The sequence below is a fragment of the Hydra vulgaris genome, chromosome 13, assembly GCF_038396675.1.
Source record: "Hydra vulgaris chromosome 13, alternate assembly HydraT2T_AEP".
Taxonomy (NCBI): Eukaryota; Metazoa; Cnidaria; class Hydrozoa; order Anthoathecata; family Hydridae; genus Hydra; species Hydra vulgaris.
In genome coordinates, this window is record NC_088932.1 from 37,373,085 (window position 1) to 37,379,557 (window position 6,473).

Sequence of the window (6,473 nt, forward strand, 5' to 3'; positions counted from 1 at the left end):
AAGCAAAATATCTTTCAAAGACAATTTTGACCTGGTCTTCCCTAAGTTTTTTAAATGTTTAACAATAATCCGGCCTTTTCTTTTTATTTGTTCATAGCTAAAGTGAAATGTAGGATTTGTTTCAATATAAATTTTGTATTGATGATTTAGCACTCTTGATCTAAAAACTTTATAATTTTCATTTACTAAATGTTTGATTCTATGTTTTTCAGTTAAAGCTATATATACTGCAACTTTAGAGAAACCGCAAGTTAAAAGATCAGCAATTGACAGCTCTGACATAACAAAAAATTGAGTTAATTTTATTATAAATCTGTTGCTTACTTGTATTCTAAATTTGGTTAAGTAAATTTAAATTCTGCCCGCTATTTTACATGTTTACATTAATCTATGGTAATTTAAAGACCGGAATTTTAGTAAAATAGTTTTATGGCATTATAAAATAGGGGTGGCTCATATCACAGTAATGTTTAAATTTTGAGCTTAGACTTTTAAATAAACATTAAGAGGTTTAACTTTAAAAGTCTAACTGGTCGTATGTCAATTTGTGTGTTCTTCACACTCAAATTAATAAAAACTTTCATATAAAATGGAAAAAACAGATTTTAAACTTGAAATAACTAATTTTTTTCGACCTTTAATATGTTTGCAGACATATGACTGGTTAGAAATTAAACATATAACTTAAAACTTGTTTGAAAAAGTTGTTTTCTAAATTTAATGTTTTATCTTCATTGAGCGCAGCACCATTTTATACCAAAATATGGTTCATCAACCATAAAGAAAAATTTTATATCTAAACTTTAGTAATTTAAAAAAAAGTTAACTTTGTTTGATTTTAGACAAATTAAAGCGCTCGGGGAAAAAAAAATAATTAAAAAAAATAAATTATTTGGGCTTAAAAAATGCAGTCAAACATAACCTTTTTATAAAAACGCAAAACTCGTGTATTTTCCAGAACATGCATTAACGGCGTTGAGTTGTAAGTTTCAAGGCGTTAACATTGTAAGGTAATAACATTGTCAAACTAACGATTAGTTTTTTTAAATGCCTTAAAAATGCCTTTGAAATGCTGTGTATCTCTTTGCAAGTCGAACTATCTCAACTTCAACTACAATATCAATTACAACTACAACGAAGTTTATATGATTGTTTGTGTATTGACTACAAGTCGCCAAGTAAAAGGACTTTAACACGATTGACTTCAAAAATAAGCTCAATGGAGGACCTAAGTTTCATAAATAGTATTTTTATGAATTTAAATCCATTAAAAAGAATTTCCATACTACTAATTGATGAGGTCTATGTCAAAGCTTCATTACTTTACCAAAGAGGTGCTTTGTTTGGTCAAGCAGTAAACTACCCTGAAAAGTTAGCTAAAACAATTTTATCATTTATGATTAAATGTCTTTTTGGAGGTCCAGAATTTATATGTAGAGCTCAACCTGTTGCAAATCTTTCCTCTGAATTTCAGTTTGCTCTATGTCAACAAATTGTCTATACAATAAATAATATTGAAAATAGTAAGACACTGGTAATAATTACTGATGGTAACCGTGTAAATCAAAGATTTTTTGGAATGTTTAAAACAGTTGATAGTAAACCATGGTTAACAACATCAGGTATATATTTATTGTATGATTATGTGAATATCGGTTTAGAAATGAATTATGCGAAGAAATCCACTCAGTTGGTGATCAACAGTTACAACTGCTATGAGATATTGCTGAACAAATTTTATGAAACCTACAGGTAAGCGTGTAAAACAGCTTACGCTAGATGCTAGCAATGCAATAGCGCATTCATGTTATGGCTTTATTGATCTTGTAGAAACTTTGTTGAGTAATGGAGCAAAGTATGTCTTATTAGGTTGGTTTTCAACAGATCCACTTGAAAAAGCTTTTTCTAAGCTTTGACAGGGATCTGGAGGTACTTACTTTATAAACGCTAAATCTGTAATTGAAAAAATTAATATTCAACTTACTAAATTGATATTACAACTTGACATTTCTGTTGATGGTATCGATGGTCATACTTGTGACATATGTTTTAGAGATATTTCTACTGATGAAAAAGAACTTCTGGATAATATACATGATCTTGAAAGCTCAGTTAATAAATCTACATTAGTGGCTATAGTTTACATAGCTGGCTATGTGCAAAAAAGCGAAATAAAAATTTATGATGATTCTATCAATTATTATTATAAATATGGAAGTTATCTGTATAGCCTAAACAGAGGCGGACTTGAAATTCCTTCTGATGCTCTTTTCTATTGGTCAATATTTTGCTTTTTTTTTTTCAAGGTGCTACTGACCCTTTATACAGAACATTCTGTGTTACTCAGTTTTAGTTCATTGCTGCTAAATATTAATTTAAAATCACAAAAAAACAATGCAGAGTATATTCTAATATTCTGCTAAAGAATTACTCACTAATTACCACTCCCAAAATACTAAAGCTATCATAATTTATGTGAAAATTAGTTTTGTAATTAATTATGCTATTTACTTGTTATGTTTTTTATTTTTTCATTAGCCTATATGTCTTTCAATATATTTGGATTTGTAAATATTTACCCTGTTGAGATATATTGATAAAACTTTTTTTTTGCTTGAATCAACTTTTGTTGGTGTTTTTTATTGTTGGTGATTTTTATTGTTACCATTTTTAGCAAAAAAAATTAAAAATACAGTTATCTTTTTAATATATAGATATATACTTTGTTATGGTTCTGCTTGTTATTGATACTATTTAATATTACATAAATATTCTTAATGAAATTTGAAATACGAAAAATATGATTATCTTTTAACAACTTTTTGGTTTTCTTTTTATATTTCCGTCTCTACTAGAGATTATTTTTAGAAAACATAGACTGCCATAATAGTTGGCTATTGCACCCAACGTCTACATCATTGAAAAAGTAGGTTTTTACATTTTTGTTTTTGTTTTTTTGTTTAACTACTTATCCTAATTGAATACTTTTTTTCAGGATTTTCCTCATGGGTTCAAGCTCATTGCGCATAATATGTGTTCAATTACCCATAATACGTTAGTCATTGTAAGTAATAAATTAGGAAATAATTATTTGTGAAATATTGTAGTCATTAATGACTTCAACCTGGCTAATAATTAAAATTGCTCGACTAATAAGGTTCCTTATTAAAATTGCTCTCTCTCTCTCTCTCTCTCTCTCTCTCTCTCTCTCTCTCTCTCTCTCTCTCTCTCTCTCTCTCTCTCTCTCTCTCTCTCTCTCTCTCTCTCTCTCTCTCTCTCTCTATATATATATATATATATATATATATATATATATATATATATATATATATATATATATATATATATATATGTGTGTGTATATATATATATATATATATATATATATATATATATATATATATATATATTTGTATTTATATTTTTTTTTTAAGAAAATGTTTGAAGAAAGTTAGAAGATACTAAAAACCTTGGTGTTATGCAAGCCGAAGCGATTTAATTAATTCAATCGACAAAAAACGGCGTGTAAATCGCAAAAGAAAAAATAATATTTTTAATATTCATTTTGGATGTATTGATTAATAGCATTTATTTTAAAATAAATTCATTTTGCAACACGTTTTTTACTTTTATAAAATTTCGTCATAATAGTTTAAGGTAAATCCCACATAGGTTAAAGGTGGAAAACATCACATGTAAAAGATCAAAAATGTTACACATTTTGAATACCAAATAAATAGATAAAGTAGCAAATACCAGATTAAGTTAACCCTCTCTGAAAGCTTCGATGAAAAATTTTAAAATACTATTTAAGTGATTTTTAAATTAAAAGAATTTTAAAAATTATCATAGAAGCATTTGGACTTTCATTTGTCTAGTATTGGCTACTTTTATACCATTTGGATTAAAATATGTGGCATTTAAGATCTATAACATGTAGTATTTTCCACCTATATCCCATGTAGGATTTACCACATAAAACCCATGTGGGATTTACCATATGAAACCCACATGGGACAAAATAATAATCCCCATATGGGTTACATATGGTAAAAACCCACGCGTATCCCATATGGGATTTACCATATGGAATCCATGTGGGATTTACCATATGAAACCCACATGGGACAAAATAATAATCCCCACATGGGTTACATGTGGAAAAAATCCACGCGTATCCCATGTGCGCTTTTTCACTGGGTACTGTGGCAGAATAATACGTAGAACAGTTTTGCATCAAATCATTGTATTATAATAGTTTTTGTTGCTTAAAAATATTGTGAAGTTCAAATCTTTTTTTTCATTTGACTCGTAAAATTTTTTTTAATTGATAAAAAAAGTCAGACCAAATATTCATTTGCCTAATACATTTTATTGCCCTGACAGCAAATTTAATATATAAAATGCGACGCTTTTTAATCAAAATATTGTCACATTTCGCAGATCTCGAATCTGCGTAAAACAAACTATAAAAAATTGAGAAAACCCGCGGTAAATGAAAAAATATTTGGATTCAATATGGGATTTCCCGTCAAAAACCCAGGCTAATCCCAGATGGGACCCAGTTGGATCCCACTGACAGAATCACAATTGGTCCCAGCATTTTCCCCATTTGGGTCCCACCTAGGACCCAGTTGGAATGGTTAACTGGGTATATATCAAAAAACATGTGCTTTACATGGTTAACTGGGTATATATCAAAAAACATGTGCTTTACTTGTATTGACTTTTGAACTTGAAACAACAACATGAACCTGTATGTTTGAAATTTTTCTTTCTACCTTTTTGCACATAATTTTTCTTAAAAGTCTGGTAAGTTGAGATTTATTCAGTTTACTATATCAAAACCCCATTTTTCTTATGGCTTATTATGCTACAATGGTTTGTAATCTTTTATTACTATACATTACCAAAGGCAATCTAAATTAGCTATTGCTTACAATTGCTTCTAATTTGAGAATGTTGCAAATTATCTGGGCTAGCTATAGCAACCAATTGAAATTCTGGAGAAAAAAAATTAGGTAATTTTATGAAGATTTTTTTCTTGCTAAATGATAGGATAATGGGAACTTATTTTGAACAAAATTATATCAAGTTAATAATATTCTATTAATATTACTAGGTAAATTTTATAACTGTTTGAAAAATCTATCGTATGAGAGTCACAGCATAGTCAAGTTTTACCATCTGGTTTATAGTTTGTTACAATGCTTGTCTTTTTTATATCTTAGAGTTATAAAAACCATTAGAAAAACAAACTAATTTTTTTAAATCTTTATTTTTAAGATATGATTTTGAAAATCACATATGTTTTGAGTTGGGAAGTTTTGTAAAAGTGCAAGTACGCTGTCATCTAGGTAAAGTTCACGAAAACAGCACCAAATCAAGACCTATTTTTGTTAAACTTCATAGATGGGCTGACAGTAAACACACAAAAATATATTTTTCAAATCTAATACTTAAAATCAGATCTTAATTCAAATCCAGATGTCAACTTTTTTAATGATGTGAACACATGTTGTTCTTATCTTTATCCCAACAAGTTGAAAAAGAATTTCTTAACAAAAATGGCTTTGAAAATCAAAAAATCAGAATCTTTCACATTAATATTAGAAGTCTAAATAAAAATTTTGAAAAGTTTTATGATTTTTTAGATGAAACTGATAATATTTTAAATATAATTTGCTCAACAGAAACATGGATTTCTTCGAATAAGTTTAAAATGAATTCTATTTTCCACCTTCCAGGTTTTAAAACATTTTTGTAAGAAAGACAAACAAATAAACGGGTTGGAGGAGTTCTGGTTTACGTTAAGGAACACATTCTACATAACATTAGAAATGGTATGTGCGTTTCTGACGTGATAAAGAAATCGTAACAATTAAAATTTTAAACAAAAAAAAGTATTCTATTAAGCTGCTGTTATAGACCACATGATGATGTCTGGAAATTTTATTTTATTTTTACAGCAAAGTATCATTCATAAAGGTAGCAAAGGAAACAAAATTACTTTTATAATTGGAGATTTCAACATGAACTGTTTGATTTTATAGTAAAAATGAAAAAGATCGCTTCTCGGCCTAATGGCTAAGATCAAGTGTAGTATCTGTTTTTATTTCTCCTCCGGATCATCTCTCAATTGGTTACGGTGTTGTTAGAAAGCAGATACAGCACAAGATCGAAACTGTGACAGTCGATAGAGGTTTTTGGCGTAGTCGCTTTTTTATTGTCTCCTTCTACGTCCGGAAATCTCAAAGCGATCCGTTCATTCCGGACGTTAAATGGAGATAAACCATTAAGTTGGCGCTGCTCGGCTTCGCCTAAGTAGCAAATAAACCCTTAAGTAACCATAACTAACCCTTAAATGGGCCCAAACACAGTCTCGGCTCCCAAATAACACCGCCTTCTAGGGCCCTGTGTAAGTTTGGTTTCAGCTGCTGATGTCTCTAGTTGGTCGGTAAAAAAAAAAAAAA

General features: G+C 29.0%; 1 long non-coding RNA gene and 1 pseudogene across 1 annotated transcript; both read left to right on the top strand.

The window, feature by feature from the left end:
* Positions 1 to 980: 980 nt before the first annotated feature.
* On the top strand, positions 981 to 3,617 carry LOC136089470 (uncharacterized). Its single transcript, XR_010643082.1, has 3 exons — positions 981 to 2,926; positions 2,996 to 3,064; positions 3,435 to 3,617. It is a non-coding gene; the product is annotated as an uncharacterized LOC136089470 (long non-coding RNA).
* A 2,450-nt stretch (positions 3,618 to 6,067) lies between these two features.
* On the top strand, positions 6,068 to 6,237 carry LOC136090403 (U2 spliceosomal RNA; annotated as a pseudogene).
* Positions 6,238 to 6,473: the final 236 nt, after the last annotated feature.